The sequence below is a fragment of the Macrobrachium nipponense genome, chromosome 6 (assembly GCF_015104395.2).
Source record: "Macrobrachium nipponense isolate FS-2020 chromosome 6, ASM1510439v2, whole genome shotgun sequence".
Classification (NCBI taxonomy): Eukaryota; Metazoa; Arthropoda; class Malacostraca; order Decapoda; family Palaemonidae; genus Macrobrachium; species Macrobrachium nipponense.
In genome coordinates, this window is record NC_061108.1 from 19,858,019 (window position 1) to 19,882,911 (window position 24,893).

The 24,893-nt window shown below is 37.4% G+C and overlaps 1 protein-coding gene across 15 annotated transcripts in view; it reads left to right on the forward strand.

The window, feature by feature from the left end:
* Window positions 1-23,129, forward strand: part of LOC135216705 (protein quiver-like) — a 782,257-nt gene extending 759,128 nt beyond the window's left edge. For 10 of the 15 annotated variants that reach the window (XM_064252149.1, XM_064252151.1, XM_064252154.1 and 7 more), the window contains 2 exons: window positions 15,970-16,184; window positions 17,903-23,129. The gene's annotated coding sequence lies outside the window, so the exon portion shown is untranslated. Of the gene's footprint in view, window positions 1-15,969; window positions 16,185-17,269; window positions 17,345-17,902 lie in introns of all 15 variants that reach the window. The other 5 variants (XM_064252144.1, XM_064252148.1, XM_064252139.1 and 2 more) reach the window with 4 other exon arrangements.
* Window positions 23,130-24,893: the final 1,764 nt, after the last annotated feature.

The following is a 24,893-nucleotide window of genomic DNA, read 5'->3' on the forward strand; positions in this document are numbered from 1 at the left end:
AATAGGGAGTAAATTCAAATTCTCTCTCTCTCTCGCACGCGAGCAATAATTAAAAATATGTAGACTTGAAGGCATCTAAATATTCATCCAAATTCAAGAGGCATATTGCGGGTTAATTTTTTATCACATTCAGATGGAAAGTAAATGTGGCCAACTTTACCTATCTCTCCACTGTCTTCGTGAAATAATAATAATTTATGCATAAATTTCCGGGAAAGGTTTACTGAAAAAAAAATCCAGATAGTTAAAAATTTATTTAAGTACATTAACTGGCACATATCTAAGTACTTAATATCCCTTAAGGAAATACAAGAATGCAATTCATACATAAAGAAAAAAATCTATACATGCGTTTCATGTAAGCGTATATGTGCTATTAAACCTCTGTCGTAGGAAAGGAATCATTTTTATTTGATGCCGTTCTGTTTTCAAGTTCATAACCAGTCAGAGTTTAGTCTTAATTTTTCCCGCAGACAGCGTTATTCACTCGCAGAAAAAAAAAAGCGTGCTTAAATTCTTCATAGTTTCCTAATAGAAATTTTAGAGATTATGTGTGTCTAGCCTTGACGTAGTGTGTGCGTACTCTTTCGTTGAGTGCTGGTAGAATCCTCTTAAGAGCGGCCAGGGAACACTGGGGGAATCCCTATTTAGATGCCTGTTTGTAGTCGGAGCTCTCGGTAATGTGTCACACACACACACGGACACACTCTCTCTCACTCTTAACACCACAGCAAATAATCATGGTTCCTATTGTGGGGCTCTCTTACTTACGCTCGTCACGGTAGTCTCCCTGAAATCTGTTCGTTGTCCAGTTGAGGACTGGAGATTAGAAACGGCTTCACCGTATTCCTGCGGACATCCAAACTGTTGAATTACCAGCAGAATTGTTCCTTGTGTCTAAGTGTTTTTTCAGTGAATGACACTGGTTATGTAAGGTTATAGCGAAACCCTAAGTGAATAGGTCAACGTATTCTTTCTTACGAAAGAATTTACTCGTTTTGATCTTTCGAGGTAATGTACACATTTATGACGTTTTTCATCTTTATGGAAGAGTGATTCTTTATACAATTTTCTTAGCGCGCTTTGGTCTATTCAGGATTGGCATTTGTTTTGGTGACTAATAGTAATGAATGTGGATGTAAAAGGAAGGTCATAAAGGACTTTGTGCAAAAATTATGCAGACAGCTTTTCAAAACGCAATGGGAGAAGCCATCAACGAAAGTAACGATTTATACTCCCCAACGAGGGTACCTCCCCAAAGGAGGTTTGCTGACCTCTCGTATTATAAATTTTTCATCTGGCCCAATCTCGACAGTCTTCTATAGGCTTAATGACCCAGAATTTCACGGTTGTCATTCCGACACGAAAGTCTGACTAAATGGCCTACCTGGCGGTTCATCAAAGGCAAGTACAGACAGATTCTGCCTAACGCGGCGTTTAGAAAAGTTGATTTACAACGGCTACATGATGTTCAATGTTTGCTTTTTTATCAAGCTGAAGTTAAGTTTATCTTAGTTTAGACTAGTGAGCTGATTAACAGCTCTCCTATGGCTGGCCTGAAGGATTGGATATTTTACGTGCCTAGGAACCGGCTAGTTACTTAGCAACGGGACCCACAGCTTATTGTGGGATCCGAACCACATTATATCGAGAAATAAATTTCTAATCTCCAGAAATAAATTCCTCTGATTCTGCGTTAGCTGAGCGGGGAGGCAAACTCTGACTACCAAATCGGTAGGCGAGCACGTAACCCACGTGTTCAACGAAGAACTTTTTTCAAGCGGAAATCCTGTTTGACAAAAAAAATACCCTTCCTTTGAATAGTTATTATTTACGATCATAAGTATCATTAGAATTTTAAATTTCTTACGGAAATCTTCAAATTACAGCTTAAAACAGTATTTGAAGATGTGTGGATAAAACGAAAACGTTACTCGCAAAGATTAACCAGTTATTTGATCTTCATTTTTACACAGTATTATACTCTAATAAATAGCTAAGTGGGTTAACAGTAAATACACACACAAAACCTTTAGTAGAGACAAGATGATGAGAGGAGAGACAAACATGGCCAATAAAGTTCCTGTTCTTACACCATTTGTTACACATACCTCAAGGTTCTACATTTATGGTGTCAATAATGTCTCGATATTCTGTTATGCTGTACCTCTTGACCAGTATGTAGTGACTACTTGTAATCTTTTCTATTATTACCAGTGTTAATTGTTGAGCATATATAAAAAGAAAAAAAAACGAGAGGGGCTGCGATATACAGTTAGTTACTTGAATGCTGTCTCTACATATGGACTATATTGAATAGCATCGTATGCATACACTAGTGTCAAAAGATTTTGCAGAATGGTTTGTTGTGTATGTGAGACAGCATTTGTCTGAGTGTATGTATATATATATATATATATATATATATATATAGATATATATATATATATATATATATTATATATATATATATATATATATGTATGTATATACATATTATATATATATATATATATATATAGTATATAAAATATATATGTGTACGTATATGAATGCAACCAATATATTTAAGGTCACTCTACTATGATGCTTTTTGGCTTTTGTAATTCTTCACGAATGTATACCTTTTCCATTTTTATTTAAGTTCTCTTGTACATCTGTTGCTACGTTTTACATTCTCTTATACATTTGTTGCCGCGTTTCATTTGATTTAACTTATGGATTTATATTGCTGCACTTGACTGCAAACTATTTGTAAGCGAGTTAAGTTTACGTGAATTTTTAATGAAAGTATCTCAAATAGAAAAGACAGGTAAATCCGATAAAGTCAACATTTGGCTTTAATTCTTTTCTTCGTTTTATATAGCATGAAGCCTGTCTATCATTTCACGTAAATATTTTGAAAATCATTGAAACTGATAAATTGTCATTATTTTTGGTGGTTTTGGGCTAAATCACACAATCCTTGAAGAAAACTTGAGATTTACGTATTCGTTTACAAGGCCTTAATAAAATTTTGAGACTTATGTAATTTTGAAATGAAAAAAGTGGAATATTAACAACCATTCTGAGATGATCATTTTTTAATAACTGTGCCCAAAATCTGTTAGTATGACTGTTCCAAATCGTTACATTTGGGTGCGAGTTGATCTTTATCAAACAATTGTTCTATATGTTTGTGCTTATCTCTTGAGGTTTGGCCATCACATTTCCTCTCGCACTGGAGAAATGAATTTCTTTGTTTTCATCATCCTTGAGGCAATATCACCAATTCTCTTATTCAGATTTCATTGCAGGTAGAAAGATATGAAATGTCCTCATTCAAGAGAACTGTTAGTTGACGGTTTATAAAACCTGTTTACCGTTTTCTCTGTAATCCAAGGTATTGTTTGGAGTATTAACGTTTTGCATTGATCAACACATGATTCTGGCCTATTTCCGCACGTCAACTTTTCATTTTTATTTATTTATAAATAATCACTTATCAATTAAGTTACAGCCACAATCCGGTGCATGACAATTTGTACCACGCCAGGGGAAGGATTAAGCCCTATGCTTATTTTATATTGGAAGTTTTCTCTATATTTATTATTTTAAAAATATTATGCTATCTTAACGTATTTCTCACGTCTTATACTCTTACCTATAAAAAGTTTAATTTACTGTTTGTCTGCAAGATACTGCGCCATGTCATTAAAAGATTACATTTATTCCAGGATTTATAATCATAAATGACCCGTTATATATATATATATATATATATATATATAATATATATACATATATTTATATATATATATATATATATATATATATATATATATATATATATATATATATATATATTATATATATATATATGTATATATATATATATATATATATATATATATATATATATATGCAAACCGTAAGCTATAGATATTGTAAATCAACAAACAAGCTAAGAAATGTCAAGAGAACACAGGGTTTATAGACATAGATCGGTAAAGCATTAATTTACTAATGGCTTGAGATTAAATATGAAAACGAACAATATAAGTACAAAATAGCGAGCTATACAGCGACTGTTATATGGGTAGGCAGGTAAGGGGGGGTGGGGGATGGATTATAAGTGTCGGAATAGGGCACAAAGACTTTCGTACTAACTCCGTAATAAGGTTTGGTATGAGATGGACAAGGCTTGATGGAATGCGGTAAATAAGTATAAGAGAATGTAAGTCATTTTAGAGTGCAGTTATTCAGAGATGGTCTGGTATACTAAGCAGAAGCTCGATTTACCACAAGTTCTCCCAAACTGTTCGTTTGAAATATGACTATAGGTAGCTGACAGATCATATCGAGGATGGGGAAAGTAGAGGCCAAATTTGGGATTTACTATTATTTTTATCAAGAATTAAAGCAAAGCCACCACTGGGCTATGCCTTCCTTACGATTAGTTGCAGTGTTAGGCTAAAATGTTCTGTGCTCATTTTATTCTCGCCAAAAAGTTAGTATCAAATTATTATATCAAATTATTATAAATATTGCAAAATCTAGAATTTTATATAATTAGATATCCGTAATGACACGTTTTCGAAATTTTCAATAATGTTCTAAAACTTATTTTTATTATCAGTAATCCATAAGCATGTAAGGTATTTTTGCAGCTCTTATCTTGGATTTAGAAGTGACTCAGCATGCTGTCTTTAATTTGTGACTTTAAAGAATTTGTTTGTTTGCTTACATTGCAATGCAGTGATTGTTTACATCCTTTCACTTCTCGTTTGTCTTATATATGAGAATTTATATTGATAGCAGTTATGTTATGATTTTTTATGCATGGACCTAGAAATCATAGATTAATTTAATGTCATCTCTCAACTGAAGGCATTTCCTTTCCATTTTCTTGTAATTCCTTGAATTATACTTATACTTTTTATCTCCAGCGTTAAATGAATACATAGAAATATTTTATACATTGTATTATATAATTACAGAGCCCAGTTGATTGCATGCTTGGATTCAAATGCCTTGTTAAGAAAGAAGATATTTCTTTATCATGCTGAGGAAGTTGAATGTACTGCAAAATTTAGTTGTGGCTGAAGAAAATTTTTTTCTTAGATTATTTTGCCCTTTTGATTATGAGCCATGATGACAGAGGTCAATAATTCTTCTATTGGTGTAGGTGACAGTGTTGCTGTTCTTTTGATTCATATTGCTGTCATTAGCATAGTATTATTGCCTAATAATACTATGCTAATGAAATAAAGAAACATTACAAAATGTCTTAACTGTTCGGTAAAGGATATTGTGCATTTCTGTAAATTAAAACGGAGCAGGCACCTATCAGAAGAATCTTTTGACCTTATGCTTGTTAATGTATATTTGTATTTCAGATGCGCTGCCAAATAATGCCTTACATGCACATTCAGTCACGAAAATCGATACAATATAACTTTGACATTTTTTTTTCATTGGGCTCCTTCATGAAAGTATTATGATTTCATTGTGACATAGTAAAAAAAAAAAAATCTTGTTTGTCCTCATAGGTTCTATTGAAAAAAATTCAGATTTCGTTACCACAAATTTATTTCTCTCTAAAGTATTGCGCATGTTGTGAATTTCAGTAATGCCAAATTAAATATTTTTTTGCTCATATATCTCAAATCTTCACTTGAACTTTGGGTCTCAGCTTCTATTATATATAATATCTGTAGTATGTTATAATTCATGAAGATTAACTATGTCGTATTTGCTTTTCGTATATGGAGTATCCTTCTGCACTTGCGCTGGACCAGCTCTGTACCAACTAAACAAGGTTGGAACCCAAATGGAGATGGGGGAGTAAGGGTTCTCGTTTCCACAAAAAGGATGTTACCCACTGTCCTTCCAGCATGTTTACGACGTGTTTCTTAAGATCAGACATTTCACATATGCTGGCTGTTTCCATTGCATGGATCTTTTGATTTATCAATCTCAAGTGCTTTTTATGTGACTTTTTGTGCCTGAAAGTGATAGTGTTATGGTTTTTTAAGTGCTCTTGTGCTTCTCCTTGGTTCTTGACCAGATGGAGAGCAGACAAGACCAACTACACCTTTGGTTGAAGTCGACCTGGAAATTATTTTTGCCTGGAACATGACTTCTAATGAAGTATTCATCGACAGCTGTGTCTTTCTCTGATTTATATACTAATATTATAAACTTTTGAGTTGTTTTCTGTGGCACTCTGATCTCTAGAGGTTATCATTCATGGTTACAATAGTTTTGGATATGTGAACTGCTTCATTGTTAAGGGTTTTTGGTTACACTAGTCCTTCTCAGTAAGCTTCCTCCAATAGGTGTGACCAACCTTGCGGTCTGAGGCAAGTAGGAACAGTCGAAGGGAGGGTAAAGGAGCTATACAGGTCTTCATCCTACTTTTCATCATTCTCTACATTTACCTCGAACCCCTCTCTTTTCCTGCGCAGACAGGCATCATGATAGGGAAGTCGAGTTCTCCCTGAAGAAGTCTTGATAGGCTTTATCTGTGTGTTGTTTCCCCTTGGGAGAGGGTGCATGGACATCATCAGTGTCGGTTTTCCCAGGGTAGGGTTGGCAGTGTGGTACCAGCCCAATGCGACTTTGGATCTACTCATCTCGTCTCTCACCAAGCTGAGACTGCTCACCTGATGCATAAGTCATCCCTCCTCTCACCATGACGGAGTCACTAAGTGAGGAGTTTTCACGACCTGTTTGCTAGTTATGTATCCCGTCTGCAGATAGGATTTCACTGCAGCCAACAGGTTATTTTGCTTTCACAGTCCACTCAAGTCGGACAGGTGAGCAACGCGACTTTTCTCCTTGGGGTCACACAAGGAGAGGTTTGCATAACCCTCTCAGTGCATGGTCAACACAATCAGTACTAGTGGTGTAACCAGTCTATGGTTCAGTTTTGCACTGGCAGGGAAGGTTCTTCACAGGCTTCTTCTGGAAGTTTATTCAGTGAACCTACATAGTTTCTGTGCACATGGCATTTGTGCTCTCAGAAGCGTGTTGTCTGAGCAATCCTTCTCCAGGAAGAGTTCTTTAATTCTTCCACCACTTGTAAGTGCAGCAGGTAGGGGAATTTGAGAATTGGTGCCAGGGCTTGTTACATTCATTCTATCTTAATTTTACTGAGCACCAGGTGGTAGTGTTATAAGTCAGAACCAGGTACTGACAACAACTCTGGTGCTTCTTGTACCTTTTCTAAAAAGGTTTATCTGGTTTGGTATGGAGTTCAGAATGCCCTGGGAAACCGTTCTGTTGTGTTTCCGCCTCTAGTTGAGGGAGGACCAGCAACTCTTAAAAGGCTTTCTTTCCTTCATCATGAGAGAAGTATCCTTGGAAGCCAACTATGTCTCATATACGTAGTTGACCTTTGGGTATACAGTCGCTACCTGACTTACGAATGAGCTTTGTTCTAGATAGCCATTCGTATCTTGAATTGTTCTTAAGTTGGTTTTTAACATGCAGTGCATAATTTTTGTTGATGCTTGCATTCCCAAGTTAATTCGTGAGTCATAGATTTTACTATTTTGACTGTATTTATAGATCATGCAGTATTATAAAGAATTACTTTGGATGTTAAAAAGGTAAAATTAGAAACAACATTTTTATTCATGTAACACTCAAAATTTAATGTTTTTTCCATTCTTTGAAAGTTAAGAACTGGGAGAGAATTTCACAGGATCAGCACACCACCACCTGTTGACAGAATACATGCTAAACGTTTCCTATGGGGAGAGGAGATGATAGGAAATGGGAATTCATCAAAGAATAAGTTGAATCAGGAAGAGAGAAATAAGTATGAATATTTTGATACAATAAGAGTATGAATGAGCATTCGCGAGATTGTAAGAATACATGGTAGTTAACCCCAAGATTACTCGGGATAATCAAGGAAGGGGTTCAAGGAACTGGTTATTCTTTCTTGTGTTCTGTTCTTTGCAAAAATTCTTACTAGCAGAATAGGTGCACAGAGTAAAATTTGAACTTACAGGTGGCAAAGGGGAGTGCTCCCAATTTAATTTTAATTTGTGGCCATCTGCTTGTATCACTGAATGTTCGTAAATATGGAAGCGACTGTACTCCAAAGTTGCTTCCTAATTGTTCCACACTTGCAGTTACAGTTTGGTGTTTTGAAAAGGTTAATCCCCACCTCTGTGGATCAGGAAGTATCATGCAAATTTCTTTCTCATCTTTTTCATGCCAGAGGTGTTTACACTTAGAGGTGGCAAAGGTGACTCCTTTGGCAGTGTTTGAAGCAGCCTAGAAGTGGCAAAGGGGACTCCTTTGGCAATGTTTGAAGCAGCCTAGAAGTGGCAAAGGTGACTCCTTTGGCAGTGTTTGAAGCAGCCTAGGGCTTTTTATCTATCACCCATTCTTAGAGGTTCTGTCAGAATAGTATAAGTTCACTGCAGTAATACATGAATTGTTGGAAACCATTTTTATGGCTTTCCTCTAGATCATTTTGTGGTTTGATCTATGGTTATTGCTCTCAGCAGTTTGTGGCATGTCAGGCATCTTATCCAGTATGAGATGGCAATTAGGGAGGTGATTTGAATCAATTAGTAGTATCCACCCTTCTGGTACCTCTTAAGTACCATTCCATTGGACAGAATTGGTTCTTTATATGGAAGATAGTTTGTCTTTCTCTGTCCTTTCTCAAAAGAAGATTTGATTTTAAGTCATTTCTAGCTTTGGAATCTTTCTATGTTGACCAGACATGAAGTCCATCCTTCTCGCTCAAGTAAAATAGTTGCTTATTTTTACTATTTGCCTTAGATGTACCAGGTTTAGAATAGGGGAAGAAGGGTGGGGGATACCCAAGAGTAGTTATTCCCTCTCAAGCCGTCTTAGCAGTTCTTTAGAACAGCTAGACACTAACGCATTTAGACGTTCTCCTCCCATCCTAAATACACCAAATAAATATCTCTTCCTCCAGATTCACTTACGTTTCAAAAGTACAAGGGGGAAAAGGGTGGGGGGAGGGTTATTAGCTGAGAGTGGCTATTACCCTCTGTTGCTTTGATGGAGAGTAACCTCTCTTGCCTGTAGTAGCATGTGCAGGGGGGCAAATCCATTTTCTTAGCAGGCCTTCAGGACAGCTGGAGGTTCTGCGTTAACATACTTTCCTCCCTTCCGTAATACACAGAACAAATTTCTCTTCTTTCTCTGGGTTTACCTATATCTCGGCTATGTTAACCAAGGCTGAAGCGATTTTGGAAAGCACTATTAGAGTAACCCATCATAGAGAGGAGGTAGTTATTATCGTGAGGAATGAAGGACAAAAACTTTCAAGTCCCCCATTCTTCATAACTCTGGGTAATACCGTGACTTTACCTGAGGTGGAATTGTCAGCCAGGTCATGATATTGTTTCTGACTGGTGGCATCCTTTTCTCAGGAATATCAAATACTTTCTGCCTTTAGCTTAGCTTGGAATCTTTTCAGGGTATTTAATAATCATATCCTCAAGTTACAGAGGTGTAGCGCTTTTAAATGGAGTGACTTCTAAAGATATTAATCGACATTTCAAATTTTCATTACAGCAGGAGTTTGAGACAGTTAAATGACGTCCAACCTCATCTCCAAGCAACAGGCAAAGTACCTGAGCTTACTGACCCAGTATTAAAGAGCTTAGGTAGATATTAGCATGGTTCCTGTTCAAGCAGGAACAACCTTTTCAGCTTTGGCAGGTTGTCCTAAGGTCTTCTGTTAAAAAAAGATATTTTGTATCAATTATTAAAACCTGTCGTGCTTGGTACAGCACTGAAGTGCCCACTCAGACTTCTCCTTGCCACATCTCCTTTTAGGTGAGAATTAAGCATGCTTTTGCTATTTTTCCAGCAACAGAAACCATTTGTAAGGGTTTCCTTATCCTCTGCCTTTGGAATTGCTTGTTTCATAACCACCTCAACTGTGGGAACACGACTTGGGCGAGTCTTGGTTTCAGGTGTGTTGGGTTGCTGCCACTGGGTAGGCTGTATTATGCATTTATGCAATGGGATATTTTTGCAGTTCAACTCAGCTGTCGCTTTCCCTGTGCAATGGCAGTTTGGTACCTGCTCTTTATCAATAATGAGGATGTTAAATTGTTAAAAGTTCCAATACTCTATGGGTGAAGTCTGGTTACTGGGAACATTTGGTTTTCTGGTTTACTTTACTGTTCTTAGAGTGGTGATGTATTAAGTTCCTTCAACAGTGGAACACTTAATTGTGTTCAGTATTCTCTTTCCCTAACTTCTCCTAGGAGAGGTATACAGTGTTTCTTATTTCTCTTTCTTCTTAGCTTGGCACTTGCAGTTCCTCGTTGACCTCTGGCAGAGGGGTTTCTGATCTCATGTTTCTCTGATTGAAGCAGTGAGTGGCTCATATATCTTCTTATTTCAGCCTCTTATTTTCCCATTTGCTTTATTGAGCAGTGCTATTCTTGTAACTTTATGCTAGAGTTCTGTGGTAGCAGGTTAGCAAGAAATTTATGTACCCTCAGTTTTTTGTTGAACAGGCTTCAAAGGGGGAATGTCTCCTATGGTTAGTATCAGAGAAAAGGGAATTCCTTTGCTCAGAACTAATACCTAGCAAGTCACAAACTTTCCCTTTACAATCTTTATCTTTTAGGATGCGAGTGTAGATGCAGACATGGTCTACTAACTGATTTATTATCACAGAATTCTGACAAGACATTAGTTTGTGTGAGTGGAAAAATAGTGTAAGACATTAGAGCAAGAAGGGAATAATTTTATGATCAGTTGAGCTTTGTCGATCATGAGAAGATTCTATTTTCTATTAAACATGACTTGAAAGCTTAACATGTTTTACATTCTTGGTTGATTTTGTTTTTCTGGGGAAACCAGATGTTCTTCTGGGGGATAGGGTTTCTGCTTTTTTTTTGGGGGTGGGGGTTTCATTTTTTTTTTTTTTTTGGCAAGTGTCCAGAGGGCCTTACCTTACTTTCTTCCCCCCCCAAAAAAAAAAAAAAAAAAAAAAAAAAAAAAAAAAAAAAAAAAAAAAATTAAAGAACTCTAGGAGATGAATTCATCCTCTGGAATTTATGCTAGTTTTAGTCTGTCTGCTAAGATCCAGGTAGTTCTTCTATCCAATGCCATCGCATAACACTTATGTTTGCGCTGCAGGATGCAGTGAGGTCTTGAGTAAGGGGGAGAAAGAGAGAGAGAGAGTTGGTGTGCATCTATCCTCACGAATGCATATTTTGTACGCTTGAGTTCTGCGGGGACGTAGGATTTTTTAGCCATGACGTATGTTTTACCTGCTGGCATGATTTTTTCTACCACTCTGCGGACATCAGAGGCAGTGGTTTAGTTCATTTGGGTCTTGAAATACGTCTGTGGGTATTGCTAATGATTGTCCGTAGACTGTCTCAGCTGACAAAGTGTTGAGTGCTGCATGTGGGCTGTTCACAGTCCTAATAAAATCTATGGCAATTCCTTTCTCCACCTCACATTTTGACATCTGGCGGCAAGCGCTGCTTTAAGGGAGCAATAGAACTTCTCAACCATACAATTGGCTTCTGGTTTGTAGGCCGTTGCATGGTTTACTTTCGTCTTGAGGCTGGCAGCAAGGGAGTTCCATAGGGCTGACGTGACATTAATCTCCCTATTGCTGGTGATGAATTGAGGGACTCCATGTCAGCTAACCCAACTGATTAGAGCTTTTGTGCAATTTTCCACAGTCTGTTGTTTGACATGTTACCTCAGGCCATCTGGTATTTCAGTCAACAATGGTGAAAAGGTATCTGTACCCCTCGGATGGGGATAGGGGGCCCACAATGTCAGTTGAATATGGGCGAGGCGGCAGTTGGTTGTTTGGAATTCTCCTATCCGTGATTCTGTCCCTTGTGACCTTGGATGTTTGGCAGGAGAGACATTTGCAAGCCCATTTTTTAATTTCTGTCATCATTCCCCATTGCCTGATGGGTGTGATAGATCATGGGCGAGACAGAGCCTTTCTCCTGAAAGCCAGTAGTAGATAGGGGCAAGGATATCTGGTACAGGGGCAAGGGCATCCGGTACTCATTTTGAAGGCAATGGTCGTCTCTCCGTCATGTATGGCGAAATCCCTCCACAAAAGGAGGGCCTCATCTGGACGGCATTAACAGTGTTTATGGAAAGAGAATCTGTGACGTTGGAGGAGCCTTTCAGGTACCTGAAGTGCAGGAAAACTCAGACATGCTGATAGTTGTTGCAATGACCGGCAATCTGTTTTGTGAAGGTGGTGACCAAGGGCTGATGGTCCTTTTGCACCACAAATTGCTGTTCCTCAAGCATATGCCTGAAACGTCAGACGGCGTGGTAGACTGCCAGCAGCTGTCTTTTGAATATGGGAGTATTTCTGTTCTGCTGGAGATTAATTATTTTGCTGAAGAATGCCAACAGGCAACGACTATCATCTGTATCCTGCTCGAGTACCATACCCATTGCTGTGTAAGGGATCTGAGAGAGAGGAAACAGTGTTGCAGTAAAACGAAGGGCTTTTTTGGCTTCTTGATAAGCCGTTTCCAGCTTATCAGTCCCACATAATGATTTGGGTTTTCCTTTTAAATATGCTTACATGATTTTAGCCAGGCTGGGTGGTAATAATTGATCATGCCACCAAACTCAAAGTGATGTATGTTTCTTGACCTTGGGAACTCTGCAACAGCTTGGACCTTTATTGGGAAAGGTTTAGCTCCAAAGCTTATTTGATGACCAAGAAATTCTACTGTATATTTTGCCCATGCACATTTCTATCTTACCAGACTATTAGTCCTCTTTCTTTGAGTTTCTTGGGGGTTGTTTCATGTCCTTAATGTGCTGTTTATAGTGTGGGCTACAAATAATATCGTAGACGTAAACAATACAGTAGGGTAATTCTCCAAGAATGTCGTCCATAAGCTGTTGAAATGCAGTCCTTGTGTTTCGAAGTCTGAAACACATCTGTAATTAAAAGTGTATGTTCCAAAGGGAGTGATGATTGCTGTCTTTTCTGCATCTTCATTGCTACTGGGACTTGATAGTATCCCTTCAGAATTATCAGTTTTTGTGAATATTCATGTTTTTTAGAGCTGATTAGTTATGTCCGTGATATTAGGCAGGGTTAGCTGTCTGGTACCGTATTAACACTTAAGGATTTCTGGCAGATTCCTGCCTTTTCCATTTCATGGAATATTTGTTTTGCATGAGCTAGTTTGTCTGGAGCCAGACTTCTAAATTGTGCGTGTACTGGGGGGCCAGTGTCCAGTGTCCAGTGTCATCTCTGAATGGCTGTCGGTGGCAGGGATTGGTAATATTAGCTGTCGAGTTGCTTGTAGATCTGAGGCCTATTGATCTCCTATTGCCATTCCTACGATATCTAGGAATTTTCTAGCTCCGAGGCGGAGGGCATGCTGAAGGATGACCATGGTTGTGCCTCCAGTCTCATGCATGACAATGGTGTCTGACTCGGCTAACCACTGCTTTTTTTTTTCTTTCTTTCTTTTAAGACATTGTTTGGTAGGAATGTTTTTTTGTTTTTTTTTTTAAAGATCGTGTCTTCTGTCGAAAAGATCCAGACCTTTGGGTTGTGTGTCGTGAAAAGGAGTACATGGACGCATGCAGCTGTGGCATTGTTGTTGGGTGAGCTGGCGGGATCGGTAATCTTGGTGGTCACCAGTTTAGTATTTTGTGAGTGTAGACAGTATTTCAATGACTTGATAATACAGATTATTCAAATAGTTTTTTTTTTTTTACATATTTCCCAATGAATTTCAAGAAGTGAGAACTGCAAAGTCCCACTCCCTTTTGCATCAGAGTATATTCCAGTGACAGAGACAGGGTCAACTACTGACAGATTTATTATCACAGAATTGTGACAAGACATGATTTAGGACATTGGAACAAGAAGCGCATAATTTTATGATCAGTTGTGTTTTCTTGCACCTGTTTTACATTTGTAGTTTATTTTTGTTTTACAAATAAAATACTGTACTTCTTGAAAATACATAAAAATCAGTGATTCAGCCGTTAATTATCGATTTGTGTTTTCTGGGGAAACTCAACGTCCTATGGGAGGTCATGTTTTGTTGTTTTGGATGGTGAGTGTCTGGATGGCTAGACGGGGGGCTTTACCATCTAATTAGGTTAGCCCTCTCCTCTTTGATGATTTCTAGTTTTTTAAGAGTTAACTGTCTCAAACTTGTGGGAACTTCAGTTTTGAACAACTAGTGTCCATAGTACTTTAATCACAAGAAAGTATTTTTCAAGACACTTACATTGTCAGGCAGTATTTACCCTGAGACTGTTCTTTACCGGCCTCTGTGTGTGACTGGCAAAATCTTTTGGCTTGCTGCATCACATTAAGATTTGGTAGGGCAGACATCATTCTCATTCCTTTGTTCTTCAGTAGGAATGATAGATCAAGTCTTCTCTCTTCTGATAAGAGACTAAGAGTTTCCTCATTCTTCCATCTGAACCTACAGTGGATATCTGAATGAGATACTACTTTGATGGCCAGTGCTTTCCTGAGGTTTGAAGTATTATCCTCTTTCATTAATACCAATTACCACTAGAATTTGTGACCAAGACGTAGTTCTCAGGTCCAAACCAATAATTTGAGTGTTTTTTTAATACTTTCCCTTTGATAATGCATTGAGAGCCTGGCCAAGTGTTGCTATGCCCCATTCATGCCCTAAATGTTACTTCAGGAGGACAAAGAGCCTCGGATTAGAGTGCAGCATCTTTTCATACAGGAGCCCTGCAGTTATATATACGTCATTTCCTTTTGGCTGTGGAAGGTAATCTCCAAAGCCTATGTTTTCCACACACTCATGACATTAGGGGAATTGGGCCCTCTCTCACCTTCTAAAAGAACTTCTCAGCCTAACACATAATGAGGGCGGCGTCTGGCACAGTCAAATTACCTTCACCTCATTCTACTTGAGGGATGCGAGTACAAGCTTGACCCGAATGAGAACATGCCAAGTGACACTACAAGCCCGTTCTAATATTTAATCAAGAATGCAAGCCCTCGTCTCCCCTTTTATAACAAGAGGGGGAGGAGGCAAGGTAAAGCCTGTTATTCATAACAGAGGCTGCCGACCATTGTTGTCCCGCTTCCACAAAGGGAGACAGTGCTCTTCAGGATTAGTACAGTGTGATTCCAGTCTGCAACATGTGGAGAAGGGATAGAAGGAAACACCAACCTACCCTCCTGGGTAGTGCCAACAGAGTAACACTGCCCTGCCCTCTGGATCAGTGCCACCAGATAGGCAATGGTGCCCCTTTCTACACAACACTGCATTTGTTCACAGAGGTGTTCAGCCCTACCTTTGGGTAGTATCCTTTCCGGAGCTAATGCAGATGAGCATACATGGCGTTTGTATCCCTGTTGGAACAAATGCCAAATTTTAAGTTATATTTTTCCTTGGTATACAAACTGTAGCCTTTCATATTGCAGGTAACTCACCTCATCCACCCTGTTTTGTTCTTTCCCGTCAGTTTTTCATTCTGGATACAGGCCAAAACGACAGTGGGTAACGTCAGTCAGTTGGATGAGAATTGGCATTCCCTCTCCCTCATCTCCACCTTGGTACCACCCTTGTTTAGTCGGCACCTGGCCGGTCCAGTGCATGCACAGAAGGATAAAGATAAAGGCTACAATTTGTATACCTAGGAAAAATACAAATCACTTTTAAAAATTTGACATTTTTGAGACTAAATTTCTTTATTTCACAATGACATAACAGCAGTTATTTGGCTTTCCACACTGTTATGAATATACATACTTGATTTGTCTTGCATCATGAATACTTATGTATGAATGCATACAAATAAGCACATCCATATATGTATATATACATATCAAAGTATACTCATGCACGAGTATATATTATATTATATACATAATACATTATACAAAAATATGAAATTTAAATAAGCAAACTGTGTAAATATGGACATGTTTTCTAATGATTTATTTTCTCCCTTCCCCAGTGAAACGCTCCAGGGTCTCCCCCTAAAGGGGTTTGAGGGGGACGAGCTGATGGAGGTCCTTCTCTTGGCCTTGGCCCCCTCCCCCACCCTCTCTCTCTCCCCCCCACTACCCCCCTCCCAGTGCTTCTTCTTCTAACCATAAAAATGACAACAAATAAAAGAACTTTCCCGTCATTCTACTTCTTCAAAGCTAAGCCGAAAGTCGCTCTCAGACGGTAAAAAATGACAACTGTTTTTGAAGTGTTTTTCTTTTTTGTTTGTTAATATGACTTTTGTGATTTATTATATTTGCAGTGAGACCGTAGCAAAGATATAGGGTTAATGTTATCACTATTACCATTCTCTTAACATGTTTTTTTGAAGTTTAAAACCTTATATCTTATCTACACAAAACTATATGTTATTGATTTCTTTAAAAAATAAAAAAAAATAAAAAAACTGGGATCGGGGAAATGTGACTTGATTCAAGGTAAATGATACTAAACTAAACATGAATATTTTTTTTAGACCTCTTTGGTTCTCCCCAGAAAATTTCTAACTTTTAATTCTAGCCTTCTCAATACGTTCGTAGAATACCGACTCACTTTGTACCTCGGTATATTTCATTTCACTATAGTTATTTGCACTTCAAGATCTGGATTTTTTCCCCCCAAACTTAGGTTGGTTTTCATTCTCACATTTTGGTTTCATACTTATTTCTTTGTCATAAACCTTTTGCATATATTCCCTACACAACTCTCGACCTGACTTCTCAGAAATGGTATAGTGCAAAATTGGCTCCGAATTGCTTTTTCTATTCGTTTTAATGACAAAGGGAGATTGGGTGACGGCATAGGCTAAGGAAACAACTGCCATAGACCGAACTGAATGTTTACAAGAGGAAATTTCTGTAATCTGTAGATTTTGAACCCTTTTAGATTCACTTCAGGTAAAACTACATAGGGTAGTCACCATTCCTTAGAAATGTTAACGTTTTATGGATGTATCTCATATTTGGATAAGCCAGTGATATCTACAAATTTATAAAAAAAATGTCTTTAGACATCAGAAAAATCCCTTTTAATTAGCACTTGTCACAAAGTTAAGATATAATTAAAAGTTATTTCCTCCGTATCAAAGCTACGAGTTTAATTCCTGTATAAAAACTTTGAACATTTAAAATTTATGGCCCAGGAATTCTCTTATGAATTGGTCTATGTCATCAGTCACCGACCTTTATTGGTAACTCGAATAGGAATTGGGAATCGGTTCCAGGTGTTATATGGATTATGATTAATCTGTTCATTCATCCCATGCGCAGTTTCAAACGTAGGTCTTGTCATTAGATTTCTGGTCTAGCCGTGGCCATTCCCTCCAGCTAATTCCCATCGACAGGGTAAGATGTTGATTACATTTTCTTTCATGTCATAGCAGAAAAACTAGTAAAAGATATTGGTCCGTTTTTTCAAAGTGAATCTGCGTTTGCTACTACCAGGCGGTGCTGGGAAAAAAATATATAAATTCCCTCCACACGATATGATAAGCACTATATATTTTTTTTAACTTGATAATGAAGTACACGTATTGTAGGATTTCTTGTATCAAATAGCCCTTTTCCAATATCTTGCATCGGAGTTCCTAAAATGTTGATTTTTCAATTTAGCCATCTTTAGACAATGCACTCAAAACAAAACTAGTGGAGCACCCAGCAACTGTCCACTTTACCTTTCTAATGCCTAAAAGTTTCATGTTCTTTCTGTATATAAAGTATATAGAGTAAGATGCACTGACAAATGTATTATTAAGTTACCTTTTCATCTCTCAACACTTTTATCTGTTGATAGTGTCATGTAGTAAACACTTTATTGATAATCCTTGGTGCTCTATTTTCCTGCCTAAATGACAAAAAATCACCCTTTCCTAGTTATCTAATATCTTTTGCAATTACCGCCAGATTAGACAATTGAAGGAGGCGTTCCGGGCGGGTGACTTTAGCCTACAAGCGGGAGACAACACGAGATCATCTTACTAGAGGAATGTTTACTTTCAAGAGAGAAGAGCGGTGTTCTGGAATGTCTGTTCTGCTTGCAGCAAGAGATGGAAGGAAAAGTGTATGACGGAGAGAAACTTGAATAAACTGGAAGGTTTCTGGGTCAGAAGCCCCTTTAGCCACGACTCAAACATCCAAGAAAATACATTTGGTTCTCATTTTTTGTCTCCCAATGGTTGGAAAGGATGGCAAGAGGACAAGAAACGGGGGAGGCCATAGCCACTGTGACAATAACATATTATATAACAATAACTAAATTGAGTAAATTAAGAAAAAAAAGAAAGGTGGACGACGGGAAGTTTCGATATTCAAGAGGTTCAACGGAGCTGCTTTTCAGATGACAAGTTATCGAAAGTTTTGTCTGCTTGTATTTCTTTAAAAACTTTACAAAAATATAAAAGGCACATGGGAAGGAGTTTACTGAACAGTACATGGAGTGATATTGCTTAAGAAAGTTTTGAATCAAAGCATTGTTATCTTAATATTAGCCTAGTTTGTAAATATATATAACGGTAATAATAATCCAAATGGAATTTTACTGGGGACACAGGCGATGTGTCCGTAATTGTGATTTAATTAACATTATTCGTTACTCATTTGTTTCACTTTGGCATTGTTGCAGTGATAATAACAATGAAATACAATGCAAAATCGATATGTGTTGTACCTTTAGTGTTCTTTTAACTTCATATCATCTCGGCCCTGTTTGTTTTTTTTTACTATTAAATTTTGTTACACTTCGACTTGTGAAGTATATCAGTAGATTGTTGAGATGTTTTCCCTTTTATAATACGGTAGAGTAAAAGGCAAATAAACATAGAGCAGTGTTCTGTAGGGAAAAGTGCTTTTTGATGTTAACGAATTGTTTTGATTTCGTCATTGTCTTCACTCGGAAACTCCTTGATGGAAGATGAAAAATTATTGAAAAACTTTTGTTATATTTACTTGAAATCAAACTAAATCAAACGTTTTTTTCATAGTCTATTAGACACAATAGATGTAAGGTGTACGTGCTTCATATATATCTATGTATGTTCATATGAGGCAAGTTTCTTGGAGTCAACTTCAGCAAAAAGCTCTTTACTACAGAACCGACCTCAGGATACCATAACTGTCAAGGTGTTGCATTTTTTGATAGCAATCCATGTACATATCTTGTAGTTATGTGTAAATCTGCAGTATAGAACATGCCATAGTTTTCATTTGGTTGAATGTCCTTTAGTCATTTGCAAAATAGGTGCTATTATTATTTCGTTAGAGGACAAGAAGGGCAACTATGTAGAACTGTCATAAGAGAAGTAGGGCTGGTCATTCCGTCATCTAGTTGTATGCTTTACCGATTATCATGTAACTTTTTCCAACTGTTGATTGCATACATAGCGAGAGAAAATAGAAAATGTATTAACTGTTTACTCACTGGCTTTTGATCAGATTTATATAAATTTTATTTTTTTTAATTCCAAAATGTATGATGGGCACTTTTTACTGCACTCCTGTTATTCACATCACACCTAATTAACTTTTTAAGACAAGGTGTTTACATATTTTGATTAGAGATTTGAAGGAGTGATATTCGATTTTAATCTTAATAAAAGTGTGTCTAGGAAGATGATTCCAAGGAGTCTCGATTTTACTTGAAGTAATACATTCCATCAATAAAGGTGTTCTTCGTTACAGAAGTTTTCAGATATATTCAGGGATGGTTTACACTCTGTGGATGTTGATATTCGAAGAACTAATTTTTTGGTCTTTTAGAGTTGATGCAATTAGACTTGCATGATTCATATCAACGTAGATGCTTTTTCATAAGTGATTTAAGATACCTCTGCTTTCATGGCTCTTAGATGTTGTCTTCGATTGGAGACGAGGATTTTGTAGGGATACCTTTTCAATACCTCCATCCATAGATAAATGTCACAGATATCAAGGCTTATTTATTTGATGGTAAACCAGAACCAGGTAGTAAGCGATGCAGAATTTTCTTCTTAGACACAGCCAGCCAGACTGTTGATAATCCTTATGACTGAGAGTTTTGCACTTATACGTGATAGGTAGTGTTCAGAATTGGTAAAAGAATTCTTGGGATAGTTTGTCTATTAGTCAGAATCGTTCCTCAAAATAAAAACTGTAATAAGCTCTTATGTGATTGCTTATGTAATGATCAGCCTTACAGAGAGCGCATGTGTTATTGTTTATACTTTTACTTTGTTAATTACATTCATAGCTGTTTCATATGCTCTATAATCTTTAGATATATATTTTTCACCAGTTAGCTTTGTTGGCGACCAATGAATTTTGAGGAAGTGTTCTTAGTGGTGTACAGACCATACCCAGAAAATCTGAGCACTGTCGCAGGGTGTTGGCCTACAGCACGTTCTACAGGGCAATAAGTCTTCTCTTGGTGGCTGTGTTTCATTGGCATTTTAATCAGGATTGAACCCAATTGATGGAAAAATCCGTTTTCAGTTGAGAATAAACTTAAAGTTTTTCTTGCATTATATGATTATAAATTTTTCAAGTGCAGCATTCGTTGAAAGAAATTTCGAATCCACATAGTCAAGGCACGGAAAAAAATGAGTTTCATTACTCTTTTGGCATAAGACGAAGTGAAATCTTTCAAGCCGAATCCAAACGTTTCACCAAAGAAGTTTCTGTGCCCTATAACACGTGCTTCTAGTTACCATTGCCACCATTAAACCATATATTCCAATTTTTCCCTCCATTTCATATAGATATTCTAAAGTTTGTTTTATTTACCTATGTGAATGTTGCTAGGCTACTTAACTGCTCACTATGTCTCCGGTAAGTATTGAACTCTTACCAAAAAGAATAAATATATCACTTCATGGTTGGCCCTGTTACTATTTAAGCCAGAACAAATTGTAAGATTAATTTGGATCAAAGAGAATAGTGAGCAAGAAAGAGCCCAGGCAGCAGCCCTGAAGGTGTGAATTTACTACTCAGACTTTTAGACACCTGAGCCATGCCAATCCAAAGGGCCACTTATATCCATTTTCATCATTTCTGTGGAAGTAGAGAAGTACCTAAGAATATCAGAATATTAGCTTAGCCATGGCTGTTCCTTGGATTGACGTTGCGCAAGTCACTAATATCTGAAGCATGAATTTATTGAAGCCAGCCTGTTTTCTAGGCTTGGATGCAATCCTAGTAGAAGCATTTTTATTGAAATATTATAGACTTGTACATACATATACTTTTAGCAAAAAGTGAGGCGTCTTCAAACTTAAAAAAAATGGATATTCGAATCATTAGAATATGCATACATTATATATTATATATATAAGCATAATGCCTATATTATGATGCATCAAGATGCCTTAACTCTAGCTGGATTACTTACAAGAGAAAGGCGTGCAAGAGCTTTTTTTATTAGTGGCGTCACACTACTTGCCCATCAACGAAGTGTTTATTTTCACAAAGAATGAGAATCTCGAGAACTCAAGTTAATCAAGAATATGATAATGAGAAGTAAAAAAAAAAAAAAGAAAATAGCATAATGGTTAGACCTTGAAGACCCGGAGGACTTGTCTGGCACCTCCCTCACTTGGTTAAGGGATTTGAGCTTCCCCAGTCACCATCATCATTATGCCATGGCTGGTCTTTCGAGTACTTGGACAAACTCATTCTTTTCATTATTTTATATAGTTTTAGTCATCCAGTTTAACATATTTACCTTTTTCCATATATTCATTATTTTACTTTGTTATTGCTGCAGTTGAGGAATGATTTTCTTGTTTTGTATTGTTTAATCATCATCCATCACTTTAGTCATTACAAAGGCAATATCAGATGAAACTTTTCAGGCCTTGAATATGAGACAGCCGTCATTTGGTGCATGAGCCATTTCTTCGAAAGTGTAACCAGCTCACTGTGTCGTCTCCAAGTTTGTTTTATTAAAGTTGTCTTTTCCCCTTCTCATTAAGTTTCGCATGAGGTTAAGATTAAATCTTGGTCAAACTTAATTATTGGTAATCAAAATACGATAATTTGATATTTCTAAGGAACAGTTTATTTTTATGACGAAAATTACTTGGAAGTGTCCAGCACCTTCCGTTTTCACCAGCTCTGGGGACAGAACTAGAAATGGCTCAAAAACAGTTTCAACATTTACATAGAAATGTAAAATTTGTACCTTTATTCCCTTCTACGGTGAGAAAATTGTACTATGCCTCGGCACATGCATTGGTTTTCATATTCAATCCATTTTTGATGCACGAATTCCAATATATAGAAGTGAAATGAAGCAAATAATAGAACAGCTTTGAAAAGCAAATTTTCTCCACGTTGTACTGCACCAGTAATCAGTCACATCATGAACTTTTGTGAAGTCTTGAGAAAAGATTTTGTAAGCCTTTTTAAGGTCTTTTTTCATGCAAGAAGTATATATATATATTCATATTTGTATTATTCGCTCTAAGCAACGGCCAGAATTTGTAACTCATGCATACACAAAAATTATTCCTCAATAGAGCTGTGGATTTTGACGAACTGTTTAGAATTTATACTCCATATGATGGTGAATACGGTACCACACTAACAGATATTATACTTTGGATTATCATAAATATTTCTTTTTCAGGAAAATCTTATTTTAGTTTCATCAGAAATAGAAATTTATATATAACTTTCGTCATATTCCACAGTGTTCATCGTTTTGTTCTTGATCGTATGTTGCTTGCTAAAGTTGAGATGTTTCACCGCAGGTCGTATGAACTGCTTAGACATTCCTTAGGGAAGTACATAATGTCCTATAAGAATAAAATGTAATGTAGTGTTACCAATTCGGAAACTATTTTTACTATAATACTCATTTAAATTATGGGACTCAAAATAAATAAATAGGGATTATCAGGGTCTTTACCATACGCCACAGAATCATGAATTCGAAAAAATTTAGGGATTTTAATCATTTGTTACGTGAATTAGATTTGCAGTTGGCCCAAAACTGCTTTGGTTTCTAGTGCATTATGACCTGCAGTGTTCATCACAACACTCCAGTTACAGTTGATGACAGTAGCCCACGCGTCAAGTGATTATTAAATAATCAACGCAATATAATCATCATTGTTGATCATTCGCTTTGTAATTTTAATAAATTTTTATATACTTAGGTATTGTTTTTCTATATAAACCTCCGTGCCAAATATCTTTCCCATCTTGTGTGTGACATACGCACAATAGAATTTAGTTATCACAAATGAAAATTTAACGGAAATGTGAAGGATTTATATTTTAAGAATCCATTCAACAGATTAACTTTCCCAGAGTGGGGATTAAAACTAAAATTGTATACTCCTGCGTGTGGAGAAAAGTCACAGTTGTTACAAACTTCAAAGTTGAATATAACAAAATTTTCTTATTGAAAAGAAACTGCTTACAGCCATAAATGAGGTCATAAACTCTGGAAAGGTGTTTCTCCCAGTACACAGCGGCCCGACACAGCTGCCTTGATAAGCCACAGTCAGAGAACTGCACTGAACTCAAGTGTGAGACCAGTCTGCCCTAGCTATGGTGTGCACATGAATTCCCTAGCTACGTTGGGCACGTATGAATTCTCTATGTCGTTCAATATTAAACCTACTATCCAACTTCATGATGATGCAACTGACATCTTCTAGTCTTAATATGTATAATCTAAGTAAAAGAAAACATACACAAATACCCATTGTAATCTAGAAGTTGCTGGGTAAAAATGGAATTATATTTTAAATATGGACATGTAAACAACTATATCCCTAGTGTTTATATAAGGAATGATACTGAAACTGCCGTAGATTGTAAGCAAGAATGAAGAAAGTGCCGTGTGAAAACCTTATACGACACAATTAATCTGCACGACTGGGAGCATCTGGGAACATTTTTTGTCGGTACAAGTCTCTTTTGCCATAATACAGCTAAGTTTACACATACACGTATCAAGAGCATGTATGTGAAACGTGGCCATACACGTGGTGAAATAGCCATGATCAGCTGGATATGTGATACAGGCCGACGTGCGTAAAGCAAGCATATTAAAATGCGCCGTAAATGTATGCACTACGCAAGCATAAGCGCCTCAGTGGCAAGGTTGGTGGTGTTGGCGTCTCCCACCTCGGTGGTCGCGAGTTCGATTCTCTGCCATTCCATTGAGGAGTGAGAGAGGTGTATTTCTGGTGATAGAAGTTCACTCTCGACGGGGTTCGGAAGTCACGTAAAGCCATTGGTCCCGTTGCTGAATAACCACTGGCTCCATGCAACGTAAAACCACCATACAAGCAAACTACGAAAGCATCACGTGACACTTACCGGAAGTGGCCTGACAGCTGCAGCACACCCAAAAGCAGTGCATGGCAGAGCACGTAACACCGACGTACGTATACCATTGTAACATTGTGCCTTACTGACTTACGTCAACCTCACAATGTCCCCACATACTGCAGAGGTTAAACCCCAGGTATAAAAGGACCGAGAAGCTCACGTGTTGATAGTCGCTGACATAACACTGCAGCATCAGCGAGTATTCCCATCCTGCTGAATCAACATGGAGGACACGGCTGAAATTCGTGAACTTACAGCTATAGCACTGAAGTAAAAGAGACAGCAAAGGAGGTTGTGGGCGTGGCCGTACCTGCAAAAATGAATGGAGCAGGGTCACTATGACAACATGATGGAGTTCTCAACCAGAACCCCAGACCCATACAGGAATTTTACAAGGATTGATAGGGGCCTCTTCAATGAAATTGTTGAATGAGGCAGAAGAAACTGACTTTCTGGAGGAAACCCATGAGCATCAAGCAAAGGTCTTGTGATCAGAAACCCTTCCCCCCCCGCCCCCAAATAATGCAAAGGAATGCTATGGTTGCATCCAGATTAATTACTGTGTCAGAAACAGACA